The sequence below is a fragment of the Corvus cornix genome, chromosome 3 (assembly GCF_000738735.6).
Source record: "Corvus cornix cornix isolate S_Up_H32 chromosome 3, ASM73873v5, whole genome shotgun sequence".
NCBI classification, from domain to species: domain Eukaryota; kingdom Metazoa; phylum Chordata; class Aves; order Passeriformes; family Corvidae; genus Corvus; species Corvus cornix.
The window spans coordinates 27,112,126-27,126,398 of NC_047056.1; the positions used below are offsets into that span (position 1 = coordinate 27,112,126).

The 14,273-nt window shown below is 42.4% G+C and overlaps 1 long non-coding RNA gene across 1 annotated transcript; it reads left to right on the forward strand.

Annotated features, from left to right (window-relative positions):
• Nucleotides 1–593: 593 nt before the first annotated feature.
• LOC109143789 lies at nt 594–4,931 on the forward strand. Its single transcript, XR_002044149.1, has 4 exons — nt 594–690; nt 1,478–1,566; nt 3,271–3,328; nt 4,417–4,931. It is a non-coding gene; the product is annotated as an uncharacterized LOC109143789 (long non-coding RNA).
• Nucleotides 4,932–14,273: the final 9,342 nt, after the last annotated feature.

The window sequence follows — 14,273 nt, forward strand, 5'->3', positions numbered from 1 at the left end:
CTTCTGGGCCTCCAGAAGGTAGAAGGTACGCGTTCATGTTTTAAGTTCTAAATCACACAGAAGAGGAGGGGTTAAACCCAAGTTTCCTGTATCCCAACAGAGCACTCCTTTAACCCTGGTTAATTTGAAGCCTGAATGTTTCAATTTTTCATGGAAAAGCAATCGGTTTAGACATATAAGTCCAAAGGAGAGAGTTTCAGGGATTTAGGCACAGGATATTTTGGTTTGGTTGTTTTTAAATTATTACCAAATAATTGGCGATACAGCTAGCAAGCAGAAGTGAGAGCACTGCTAAACTCATGTCAGAAGTGGACACACTAGCGCTGCTAGGCCGCAAACCATGGCAGGCAGTGCGGCCTATAACGAAATAGCATAAGGGAGCGGCATGCGTGGTATGTACCTGTGTTAGTTAGTGCTAGCTTCTAGTTTTGCCATGTTATTAAGAAACATAGATATGTTTGTTATAGTGATTGCTGCTTATATAAGAATTTATTTTTAGTAACTGCTGAAAAGGTATAAATACTCAGCTCTGTACCAATAAAACCGGCTTCTTGGATCCGAGCAATCTGCCCTGTCTCTTCCATCGCCGACCGTCTCATGACAATTATTGTCTGTATGAGGAAGGGGACATACATCTAGAAGAGGGTTCTTAGCTGCAGTTCTGGAATATGTGAAGAAATAACAGGCAAGGTGTGAATATCCAAATTCATCCCTGCTTACAGCCGTGGTTTAACTTTTCTAGCCCCTTTCAGAGTTGCCTATTATGGAGTGGTGTTGCCTGTAGACGCTGGAGTCTTGATAACAGAGATGGGGAAGATTAAGTGCAACCTGACAGTACAGAGCTTCGATTTCCTAGGCTTGGTAAACTTTGTTTGAAACAATTATGGGTCCAAAACAACTGTCTTTTCCTGTTACTATTTACCTCATGCCGTTATTTCCAGCTGAATTAATCATTCAAAAGACTGATCTGTTCAAATTTGGGGAGTACTGATCACTCATCTTTACCCAAAATGAGAGGACAAGGGGACAACAAATAGGCTGTTGTGCATTCCCACAAAAAGAGCTCAAATCAGGAAAGACAGGCTGCTTCCAGGTGAAAGAAGCAGAGAGATCCACAGTGAGATAGATGACATGAAATCTTTCCTCCCATTCCTGAGGCTTTTTGACTCACAATAACTTTTTCCTAGCTGTCCCTCTCTCCCTCATAGCAACTGGAGCGCTGTGGGGCTGCCCTTGACTGTTTGTGTTCCTCGCCACCCTTTCTGGCAAAAATTGCCATTCTATTTCCCCCACACACCTCCAAGAAAACCTTTTTTAAAGGTCGAACTGATGTTTTAAAGCTATCAACAGAAGCTTCAATAACATTATATGTTAGTGCTTCAGTGTTAGTTTTTCTTGAGTTATTACCAGCCCTTGGATAAGGATGCCCTCTTGGATCTTTAATTCAATTTGTGCCATTTAAAAAATCATTTTCTAGATGGAGGCTGGAAGAATGCATTCAGATTGAGTCTGATCTGACCCCTCTGCAAAGAAAGCATGTGAGATCTTGGCCAGTGATGCCCGAAGGTAAGCCAGTGACCTAGTGTGTGTCTCAGAACTTTATGCTCTCCAGCCTTGATCTGAAGATTGTTACTGCCAGCCCCTTCCTTGCAGCCTTGGGTATTTAGAATTTCTAGTAGTTGTTTTGCCTTTGTCTAGGAGATGGAGCCCTCTGGTTACAGTTCCTCTCTTTGTATAAATATCTGTAGATTGTAAGCAAGTTAACTTTTGACCTTCTCTTTGATACGTTAAATCCCCAAATCTCTTCGCTGTGAGGCCTTGTGTCAATTTTGTGTCATTCTTACAGACAACTTTTTTTTTTTGGATGGGAATGTCAAATGGTCAAATTTTCGGTAAAAGGAACTCCCATGTACTAAATCATGGAAATACGATGTCCTTTTCAGTATTAATATGTAGGTGTTGGTTTATTGAGGTAGTTAAACATTAATATTCCTGTTTCACAAACTGAGAAACTGGACCTGGGCAGTCAGATATCTTATTCAGGGTCACGCTGTGATGCAGTGATACCTGCTCCCACTCTCTGCTGGCTGTCCATGGGAGTTCTACTGCTCACTTCTGAACCTGGACACTTCTTCCACCATGACTTTGAGATGGTAGCTCTTCCCATGACATGTATGCGTGTGCATTCCTTCGTTTAAAAAAGCACTAAAAAATTGTTAGAATGTTGTTAAAGCTAAGAAATCTCACACATCAAAGAAAAAAAATCACTATTAAGACAGGTTATAAATTTCAACATTTTCATACATTAGGGGATTATCTCATTATGTCAGAGCATATGCTTTAATTTTATCTTTCTACAAATAGAAGTTTTTGAAAAGTGAGTGTTACTTTCTCCCTTCAAACTTACCCTAAGAAGTGCCTTTGCTTTTGAAATACTCTCTGTAATTAACATCTGGGTTGGACTCCTGTCACCAAACTGAGGAAAAACAGATGATCTGATATGCAAATGGATGGGGTTTTTTGCTTATAACAAACATATCTAAATAACTCACATTAGATACAGGTATAATTGATGCACCAACACATACATTATTATTGAGACACCAAAAACTTGAAGCAATGTCTGACTCAGAACAGGCTTTAGAGAAGCTTGAAAATCTAGTTGGCAGTGTCTAGAAGGAATATGAATTTTCTTACCAGGTTATGACCTTGCAAATTCCTTTATAGGGCTTGTTCTTTGTCAGTATCACTGAGGCTGAGACTATTGCATTTCAATGCATCTAAATACCTTTCCTTTGTTTGCCCCTGGAATGTGTGTTCTTAGTCATTTAGCTACTGAAGACTTGGGTGCCTTTTTGTCTCTAACCTGTCCTGGAACATTACTGTCTCCATGGCAGAAGAGGATAGGTATGGCTGATAATAGTATCTGTTTAATGCTTTCCTCAAATAATGTCTCCTGAGTAGGAGAAACAGGCAGGCTAGAGACTGCTCTTGGGTAGCTTTGTAAACTTCTATGACAGTATTTCAGGCCCTTACAATCACTAAGACGCAGGAGGGAAGACTGCTATTTTCTTAGTTCAAAGGGGTCCAAAATGGATAATCCAGTTTATCAGAAATTTGGATTATTCTCTGATCAAGCAGGTTGTGCTTTGGCAGAAGTAAACACAGTTTATAAAGACCAGTTTGTCTAATCAAGAAGCCTGAGGATAGCCAGAACAGACCCAATTTAGCCAAACAATAGTTGTAACATTACTTTTTTTTTTTTTTTAGGGTCTTATCATTGATTTTAGAGGCAGGTAAACCAAAAGATAGCTGGGAATTCTACTTGGTATGTATTTATAGCTTTTGGGTCCCAGTAAAACACAGTTTATCAATCTGTGCTGTAATACTCACAATCAGTCTGATAAATCAGATATTTGATTCAAGCTACCAGAACAATTCCAATTAATGGGACAGGGGAACCCCAAATATGTCCTTTCCTTCATTAACAATTCACAAAATGCAGGAAGGATAATCTCATCACTTCACGGGAAATGGTTCAATATGTTCTCATAGTTGCCTCCTATCTTGTCACTACAAGGACTAGAGTCACTAGGATTTGAGTAAAGTTGGGTTTATTATTAACCAAAGCTTATGTAAGGTGTTATTGCATCTGATTCTATTTTTGCAGTTACTTGGGCTCTGTTGATTTTTCACAAGCAAAATGCTGCCTGTGTGAGAGTGCTTGTACAAAGAAATTGTAATTAGCACTGATTTGGCAACAAACTGAAATTCACAAGGAGGGTGCGTGGCCAGCCTGTGCTTCCTGCAACCCAAAGGATGATGCCTTTCCCTTTCTGAGAGATCTGGGGGTAGGGCTATCGGGGTTGGATACTATCATGTACACGATGCAGCAGGCTGGAACTGGAAGGTGCCATAAGTGCTGGCAGGGTGCTGCTGCCACAGCTGGGAGCAAGATCCTTTGAGGTGGGTGCCATCCCAAACTCAGGAGTACCAGATTCTGTGCGGGATCCTCATCCCATGCAATGCAGCATCCCAGGGCAGAGCTCCTCTCAGAGACCAGAGGCAGAGCACCTCAAAAAATTGCATGTGCAGAGGATGCAGGGCAGGGTGTGCTGCATTTTTGCAGTCCTGTCACAGGAGGCTAGCTCCATGGCAAAGCAAGCACCTCCTGCTTGGGTGCTGGACCAGCTCTGAACCCTTCCAAGAGGTTACGGGAATTCTCCGGAACAGTGCCAGCCTGCGTGAGCCTGGTGGTGCTGCCCTCCCTCCGTTGCACGCAGAAATGTGCCCTTGTGCAACGTGTGGTTGGTGTGGGATCGATGAAACACGTGCCAGTTTGCCCTTTTACAATTTCTCAGTACCGCCACTAGTCTGCCGACCTCCCCCCTCACCCCCTCCTTTTTTATTTTTTAGGAGAAGACAGACAGGACTGAGGGAATCAAGATCCCAGAATGGGCACAAATAGGATTTTCCTTAGAATAGGCATTCACAGTCCTTCTGTCAATGAGGGGACATGAAGAACATCTCTTGCATTTTTTTCCTGCCCACCCCTAACCGGTGTGATGGCACTGAACTCCGTGTGCTCTGAGCTGGCACGCTGCACTGCAGCCCTGCTCCCCTGCACCCCCAGCATTCCCCACTGCCCCAAACATGATGGTGCAGCGTGCAGGTCACTCAGGACTGGCTCATGAGACTGAGGAGCTGTGAAATAAGCTGTGATATTGCCTTGTGAGATGGGAGGGGGACAGTGCCCCAGACATACAGGGCCATCACAGTGCCTGTTATTTAAGAGGACAGCCAAAGTCTCCCAGCTGCTGTGAGTCAAGTGCATGGCACACATGAGTGTGCCGTGCTCACGTGCAGTCCGTCAGAGGAAAGAGCTTTTTTTAGTGTTTTGGCTTTGCCTGAATCATAAATATATACATAAATAAATATGCGGAACTATCTTAAACCTTTCAGTCTCTGCTGTGTTTTATCCCACATCAGGGGAAGGAGGGGGAAGCACAGAGGTACAAACCAGGACCTGTGGCTCCTGTGTGGAAATGCACGTCAGTTTATGGAGAGGGATCCCACTATCTCTGATCCGCTTACCTGGGGGCAGCCGGGTGCCTGGCTGATGCTGACACTAAGCACAGCCCTGGGGATGCATCCTGAGCCAGCAGCAGCAGTTGGGGCTCCTCACCTGTCACCCTGAGGGCGGCTCACGCTGGGTGTCTCCAACCGTCCACAGAAGCCAGCCCGGGGTGAGATAGTGCCCTTAGAAACCTGGATGTTTTGCTGACTGAGGGCCCAATCTTGCTTTCAAATCTTGTACCTGTCCTCAGGGTTGAAAACCTTCTGGGGCATGAGAGCACCTTGGAGTTCCTGTGAAGTCTGAAGTACGTGTGGCTGTTTTTGAGAGGAAGATTGCCAGAGAATGTAACAGCTGTCTCTGGCATGAAACTACAGCAAAAAATGCAACTTATCTGTGCCAGTGACACAGAAGTATGTGCTAGCTCTCCCAGGTTTCGTCTGGGAGAGGGGGGTGGATTTTGTGGCTCCTTAGGAGTATGGGGTGTATCTCCGATTGTGCCAGAGAGCCCCAGAGTTTGGATCTGCGGCTATGGAGCACCATTACTTCCCCATGGCATCTGCTAGATCGGGCTGTGAGCCCCTCTGGAGAAAGGCTGGCATCTTGAGGAGGGGAAAATGGGGCTGTTGCGTGAGAGTTGGTGTGTTTGACTTATCTTAGTCACAGACATAAACAGCTGAAGGAAATAGGCTGGTTGATGTATGTGCTGTTGCTAAAGAGCATTCAAAATGAGAAATCTGTCTGCTTTTCCCAGGAAAGGGGAGGGGGGAGGAATCTGCTTTTCATCTTTCTTCTCTGTCCTGCCATAATTTAAAAAAAAAACAAACCAACCAAACAAAAACCCCCTCCCCCCATAAACAAGCTAACAAAAAAACCAAACCAAATAAACCACCCCCCAAATGAAAATAACTCCCAGGACTTTAACTGTCTTTTAATACTGCTTTGCCAAGCTGGATAGAAATCAGTCAAGTCCCAAAGCTATTTGAGGTGGGGGGTTGGACTGAGAGTTTAATTGCTTTTTAGGGTCATAGGATGATAATTCAGGTTGGAAGGAGCTTCACTGGATCATCCACTCCAACCTACTAATGGAAGCAGGGCTAAGTATTCCAGCTTATCAAATGAGGCTGTATAAAACCAAAACCAAAGCAAAAAACCCCTTTTTACTCCAAGTCCTGCAGTAATGACTGAAAACTAGAGATTAACTATATATGTGTGTGTGTGTGCATGTGTTTTCCACAAGCCACAGTTGCCACAGAGTGACAGTTCTCTGGGCTCTTGTTACCAGTTGTACTCCTATCCCCTGACCTCTCTCTTTGGAGCAGAGAGGGATGGGCTGGATCTGAAGGTGCAAATGGTCTGGCCCAGCTCTCACTCTTAGCTAGACTGTGGAGCCATGGCAGGATCATACTTCCCAAAATACTCGTTGCAATGAGCAAAATCCTAGTCAGGATCTCCTGGCAGAGCAGCCCCATCCACAGGGAAAGTGAGTTGCTGCAGAAAGCAGGCCCTTCTATACCTCTCGAATCTTAGGAAAGATGACAGGGATTTTTCTGGAACAAATACAAGTAGGACTGTGGAGAAAAATGTTGGAAAATTAGATTTGTTTTTTTAAAAGCATGGAAATCAAGGTGGCTTTCTATTAACATCTGTCTTGCTTTTGCCTTCAAAGAAAGCAAGCTTTTTAACATTTTCCTATGGTGCAGTGAATCCAAACACAACAGCAACAGGCTGGTTCATGGGAACCGGAAACTGAGACGGGCTAGAAAACAACATCCTCAGGGGGAAAAAAAAAGAATGCTGCTTTTGGGGCTGTCTCTTTTTTCTTTTTATTTTTATTGCTGTCGGAAACAAATGACCTACTGCAGCCAAGTAGGCCTGGGGCTAAAATAAAAGGACCTTCAGAAGGCAACCAAAATACACAGGCCAAATGATGTACTCAACATGAGCGTAATTGCTACTGTGCGGTCCTTTTCCCTTACCAATGCCTATCATTTTAATTTCCAAGGGAAAAACAACTGTAACTGGAAAGTTTCTGTGCTTCTGTTATTGTTCCCAAAGGAGGAAAAAATTGAGCAAAAGTGAAATAGACAAGGACGTGAAGTTAAGGTGTGGACAGAGAAACTGGAGGAAGATTTGATGTAAAATGGTTCTCACTAATATGAGTGGAAGGATGTAGAAAATACACATTGCTGTATTTGTGTGCCATAAAGTTAACAGACAACAAGATTTAGACCACAATTGGGGCTTGCTTTAACCTGGAATAAGATGCAGGAACTGGACTGCCAGTTTTCAGTAAGACATAGGTCTAAGAATTGGAAAATACAACGTCATTGTTGTCTATTGCTCCTGCCAATATGTGACTCCCCTATGAGACACCAATCCAGCAATGTGCCCATGTGTGCTAATGTAGTAAAATGCAAAACCAACTAGAAATGGATGTTTGCTTCAGTCAGGAATAGCAAAAAGCAAAATTACAGGTTCTCCTCCCCCCTGCATTTGTCTGCTCTTTCTGTGAACCCAAAAAGCCTCAGATGCTGACAGTGTGATCGATAGGCTCTAACAGCTGTATTCCAATAACTTCTATATTCTTAAATGAAATAGATGTGCAACTGAACTAATACAGGCAAAAGGTGTTTCTGTTATCAGTCATAGCAAACCTTTTTGTTTTTCCTAGGAGGAGGAGCCTTCTGCATAAACTAGTGGATCAAAATTTTAGTGAGACGTTTAGATGATTGAAACAATCAAGGTGCTATTATTTCAAAAACTTAGGAAGGGAGATGCTTTAGACATTTAGTTTGGAGAACACCTAGATTGTGTGTCTTCTGTGTCTTTCTGTTTGCTAATTGTGCTGCTCCCTGGGGCTCTGTGTGATTCCAGTAAATAACCCCCATGAGATTTGGTTGTTAGTACCTGCTAATCTGGACTGATATGCAGCTGCTTTCCTGGCTACTTATTTCACAGCAGAATCACTTTTTTATGGGTATACTTTTCCCTGCCAGCTTACTTTCTAGTGATTAATTTTATCATATGGTTTGATTTGTGTTTCTGTAAATACCTTCATGTTTTGGACTTTAGATGAAGACTCAAAAATTCCCAGGTCTGTCTCCCACTGCTGCTGGAGACTGCTCAATTGGACTACATATGTTTAGCTCTTGTGAAGAAGTCTCAGTCAGTTCCTGCAACCACATAATTGTTTTGAAACTCTTCTCCAAAGTCCCTTGTGTTTGTTTACATCTTTCTGAAGATGAAATGATGAAAAGATGAAAATACTGCTGGGTTGTCACTGGCTTTGCAGAAAAAAACTTTTTGCCCTTTCTGAATCCAGACTTCTCAAGACTTAACTTGCTGGTTGCATTGTTCTCATGTTGTGGCGCCTCATCTCACTGCATGGGACAAATTGGCTCTTGCTGGAATTTAATTTCAATGACACAGCAGCTTTGCAGCAGGGATGAAACAGGACCAGCTACTGTGTTTTAACTAATATTTATTGAATTATTTTCCTTCCAAACACTGTGTATAGCTGATGTTTTCCCAGGTTTGATTTCATTTAACATTGTCCTTATTCCTAACCCTTTTCTGGCTCTCTTCTGTTCAACATGTAATCTGTGAATGATGATTAAGATGCCATTCAAAACTGCTTTCAATATAATTCAAAAAACTACTGACAGAAATTAGGTCTTTCATAACTTCATCCCTTTCTTGGAAACACATTATGATATTGCCATTGATTCCAAAGAGAGCATTAAACAAAAAAAACCTGAAGAGCTGAAGCATCACTTCTTGTTCATAAACTGTATATCTTATCTAAAGCCATTAGCTTTGTTCTAGAGAGATCCTTACAGTATTTCTCAGCCTAAGTGTCCATTAAAGATCTTGATCTTCATTGATTTACACTGGTTCAGAGTTCTACAAGAACATGTACAGACATTTCAGAGTCCTGTTATTTTGTTTTCCTTCTGCTCAAGCTGAACTCCATGAAGTCTTATTGTTAGGATGGAATCATTATACAACTATTGATTGACAAACTGCTCTGTGATCTTAATTTTCAGCAATCTAGTTGAATACCTCCCTAATCTCAGGTATGTGACACCAGTGTTTAAAGAGACGTGATCGCTGCAGTATTAAAGGGGTGCTAAAGTGAATTTAGCTGTTGAATAGCATACAGTAAATGGCTAAATGTGAACTTTCTTACTGTGGTTTCAGTTAATTTTTACACTTGGCTTGCTGAGATAGAGTACCTTAAGTTTTCTTCCCCTACTCTCAGTTCCCTCATTCAGCCACTTCTCTGTAGAAACACATGCAGCTTTTTGGGTTTTGTGAGAATCTGTTTTATAAAGAGAGTGTCCAAGGTGGAAAATGCTTTAGGACCAGGAATGAATGCAGTACAAAGCAATGAAGGTAGGAAGTAAACTTGCAGGTGATGGTGGAAGAGGCCCTGTGCTGCATTACTGCTTGTCAGCAGGCAGAGTGTACTGAGGTACTAGCAAGGGTGCAGCAAGCTTTCTCAAGCCTTTTTATAGTCTTGGAGGCAGCCCATCTCTAGCACACATTAGCAGAAGTTCCCATTAGGAAACTCCCAAAATGTTTATTCTACTACATAACAATGCAGATTTTCTGTGGTAAGATCACTTTTATTTCTCCTACTTTGAATTTCAAAAGCTTATCAACAACCTTCCTACTTTTCAGTCTCAGGATTTATGTACAAGAAAACACCGTTTCTATTCCAGTGTGTCTGTTGGAACAGTGCTGTGCCCTTTATCAAGGCTGCTGCTCTGGCACTGTTCCTCTGGCCTAAAGTGTGCTTGACTAGATGTTGCATCCCAGAGCTGCCTGTCAAGGCAAATGGCATCTGTATTCTGGTCCTCTGCCCTTTTTGGGAGAGCCATTGGGCAGAGCGTGGAGCTGGTGGTCCCATGTGCCAGCAATTCCAGACAAATGCTGGAAAAGCAGCTAGCTGGTATGGGATCAGCTTGTAGTTGTTGTATGGTAGTTTAGATTGAGATCAGGAATGGTATCGTTTTCCCCTTGGAGACAAGGGAATTCGTTGTGGTGCCTGTGGCTACTCCCATGCCCTAAATGATCCCATTGCTAGAGAGCCTCTGCAGTTTATTTCTCCAGTGGTTTTATGAGCTAACCACACCCGCTGCTGGTTTCTACAGTACCAATTTACAAGACTGACTGGTTTGGATGAGGAAACCCACATTTCCTGAGGTATCCCAGGGAGCTCAAAAGCCAAGATCTTAAGAAAATTAACAGAAGTGGTGATTTTTTTTTTTCCAGCACTCAGCTGTAGAGAAGGCTGTTTGTTTCTCTTTCTGTGGAGGAGGCAGCTGCAGACGCATGCTCTCAAGCGTCAGGAACTGCTGGTATTGCTCTTGTTGCAACACTTGGAATTGCTAGCCAATTGTTTGGGTTTAGTCTTGATCCCACAATAACATTCTGCCCTAGGAGTAGTCAAACTATGGTCCTTGAGTGCCTTCACTCAGGTAGGTGAGAAGCTGTGTGGAATAAGAAGATGCATCCCTCTTTAACCACAAAAGCGAAGAGGTCTGTCCCACTCCTCTGCACCAGCTGCACACTGCTTGGACTCTTTGAGAGGAGTCAGCCTTAATACCGGCACAGGTTTATGTACTTTACATGGTTTTTTCTCAGTTTGTTTCCTCCTGGTTTAATCATAGAATATATTGTGTTGGAAGGGACCTTAAAGATCATCTAATTCCAAACCACCTGCCATGGGCAGGGACACCTTCCACTAGACCTGGTTGCTTAAAGCCCCATCCTACCTGGCCTTGAATACTTCCAGGCATGGAGCATCCACAACTTCTCTGGGCAAGCTGCTCCAGTGCCCCACCACCCTCACAGTAAAGAATTCTTTCGTAATATCTAAACTGAATTTATTCTCTTTTGAAGCCATCCCGCTTGTCCTATCACCACGTGTCCTTGTAAAAAGTCCCTCTCCAGCTCTCTTATAGCCCTCTTTAGGTACTGGAAGGTGGCATAAGGTTTCCCCAAAACCTTCTCTTCTCCAGGCTGAACAGTCCCAAACTCTCTCAGCCTGTCTGCATAGGAAAGCTAAAGTGGCTGATAGGAATAGTTTAATGTGAGACAATGTGGGAAGCTGGATAGTGACAATAATTTTCACCTGTGATGAACAGTTAGATCAGCACATTTGGTCCCCTGCAGCTACAGTATTTTTCCTGCAGCAAGGCCTTACTGCTTGGGACAACTCTTGTAACTGGTGAGGGAGGCCAGGAGGAAAAGGCTGGTCCACACCAGCCTCAGCCCCTTTGGACCTCCAGTTACCTGCTGAAGCTCTCCTGTGCTGGCCCTGCAGTTCTCCTGAAGTGCTAGAGAGTGTTGCAAAAATTATGCTTGGGGAGATATGGAGGGGTGGAGACTTTTTTTTTTAAGCATTTGACATTTGAGTTAATATTGTTTCAAAGTTCCTAGAATGCAGTTCTTTTTCCAAAATTACCTATGACTGTCCTGAGAGAATCTGTTTACCACATCATTTTTATAAAAAGGCATTTAAAAAAAAGAGGCAACTTGCAAAGAACTGCTGGCATAATTCTAAATAGAATTATTACAGAATAATTACGGTTAAATGCTGTGCACTCTAGGAACTAAAAATAAGACTTTCAGTCCTAACTATGTGCTTTGAAATATTAAAGTAATATTGCAAATGGGTTATAGACAAGATCCAATCTAGAGTAGTGCAAAGCTGAAGCTATACCTCTGGAAATTGCAGAATCAACCCATGTAAAATATACAGCTGGAAACCTATGTTAGTACAGCAGCATATCCAATCAATGTTATGGCACATATTTAACAAATGCTGAAGCATGTGAGTCTGCTGCATGATGACTGCATCCCACCTAGCTGAGGTCCCTGGGAGTTGTCTTCATCTCTCTGGGAAGTGCTTTTGGGCATCTTGCAGGAAAAAAATAAGTAAGGTGTGTTCCATCCTTGAAGAGTCCATACCCTGACATCAGTGACATGCTAATAAAGGGTGGAGAAGGAAAGATACAGGAAAGGATAAAGGGTCACCATGAAATGATGGTCTGAAAACACAGCCTGGGCACACTCACAATTTGCTGATTTATTCTCAATCCTGCAACTTGCAGCAATCCACCCACCCGCTGCCCGCAAAGATCCAGAGGCTTCAGCGCTTCCACAGTAGGCAGTCAGTGTGATATATTTCTCAGGAAAAGATCTGTGAAAGTAACAGCATGATGATAATTGCTGTTGGAACCTCAGCTATTGCATTTCTTACCTTAGAATTTCTTTTAAAATTCATCTCCTCATCCTTTCCAGGGGTCCATCCTATCAACTAGCTTCTATGTTCATCTTAGAAGTGCTCAGGGTATACACTTTTTAAAATCTGGAATGCCCTTGTTAAATGTAGATATCTTAAGTCACCTCCCAGCAAGTACACTCTCTCACACAGCAGCATGCAAGGAAAGCTTTGAATTAAGCTCCTCACTCCAAATGAATCTTTAGTGTGATTTTCTGGCAGAAAGGGAAGCTGTTGGCCTGTGAAAGGATGTCATGTGGTCGTGAAACATTCAGGGCACTGGTAGTTTCAGCTGCATGCACTACTTGACAAAGAATCCAAGATCCTAGAATTCCAGTGCTACTGCTTATATGGTTAACTACTCTTATAATAAATAATATTATTGAAAGAAATAATAATTATTATTAAAAGAGAGATGAATATGCTATTTTGTATTGTTCCCTCTTTAAAACAAAGACTGTTTTTTGTTTGCCTGAAAGCATTTCTTTTTAAATAAATATCATGAATCAGTGTGAGATTTTCTTAAAACCAGAGCTATAAGAGAATGGGAAATTACACTTGTTTACTTTTCCCAATAATGAAAAAGCAGGTAATTTCTTACAACTTCTCTTTGTTTAAGAAATGTCTTTAGAGAAATTAGTTGAAAATTAAGGATCCAGCCAAGTGCAAGCACTGAAGTGCACACTTGTGTTCAAGCAGGAGTCATTATGGGAATTGCTCATGTACTTAAGATGGAGCATGTGCTTTATGCTGCAGATCTAAGTGAGCTGGCCTTTCTAAATTCAAGACTATATTTATTTTCTTTTTTCTTTTCTTGTGGTGTTTTCTTCTCTTCTGGTAATGTGAAATAGTTGCCTATGAACTTGACTTAACTAGCACAGCTATATGTGCTGATGCAGACACATACACAAGCTCCTGTGTGCAGATGACCCTGAATATTCTTGTGAAAATGAGGACTAGGTCTACCCAAAATGTTATCTTTACCCCAAATGCTCCATATATTGCCCCTTACTTGTTCTGTTCGTGAAGGGATAATGAAGGTATTATCTCTTCACGTCTGGCTAGTGATCTGGCCAAAAGCAAATACAGACCATGTCACAGGAATGCAAAGGGCTGAGCTGCTGCTGGCATCTGGTCAGGAACAACCCTCCTCTGTGGCTGCCCCACCAAAAGTCTTGCCAGTCTGTAGGGCTGTAGTGATGGGGTTCATGTGTGCTCCCTGGAAAACAGCAAAAGCAGCTGGGTTGAGATTTGGGGCCTCCTGGAAAGCAGGGAACCTGATGGCAGCTCTTCCATCTCAAAAGCACCGTGAAGTGTGCTGGTTTGCCTTGCTTCCAGTGTTAAGGGGCCTATGGAAGGACCTCTCTCTTTGCTGAGAAATGTGGGTGGTGTTGAGATGAGAGAACTCTGGCTTTTTTCATTCCTTGCACTTTTATCCATATGTATTCCTCGTTCTCTTGTTTCTGCTCTGTACAATGATAGGTACTTCCAAAGAGGCAAAGGGGCTTCTTTTCTTATGGAGGAGTGAGAGACCCCCCAGCATAAAAGGAAACCCCGTGTGGTGGAGTACAAATGGTTAACAGCAGCCAGTACTCTTATCTAGCCACAAACATATTGGTTATTCCACATCAGAACTATCAAACCTCTTCTTCTGACAGCCTCACATCAGAGCTCTTGCTTTGCTGCCCGATAGTCCATCTCTTTAACTGTTGATGAATAGCTACATGTCATAAACTCTTAACTAACATTTTTTAAAGTAATAATTTAAAGAGCTCATAGATTTCTTGAGTCTTTAATCTGCCATGGGCACATGCCCTGAAAAGACATTCCTTTGACCAAATGGTTGTATTAAAGATTCTATAAAAAGTTTAACTGACAATTTTTTCCATGCATGAAAGTTTGAGG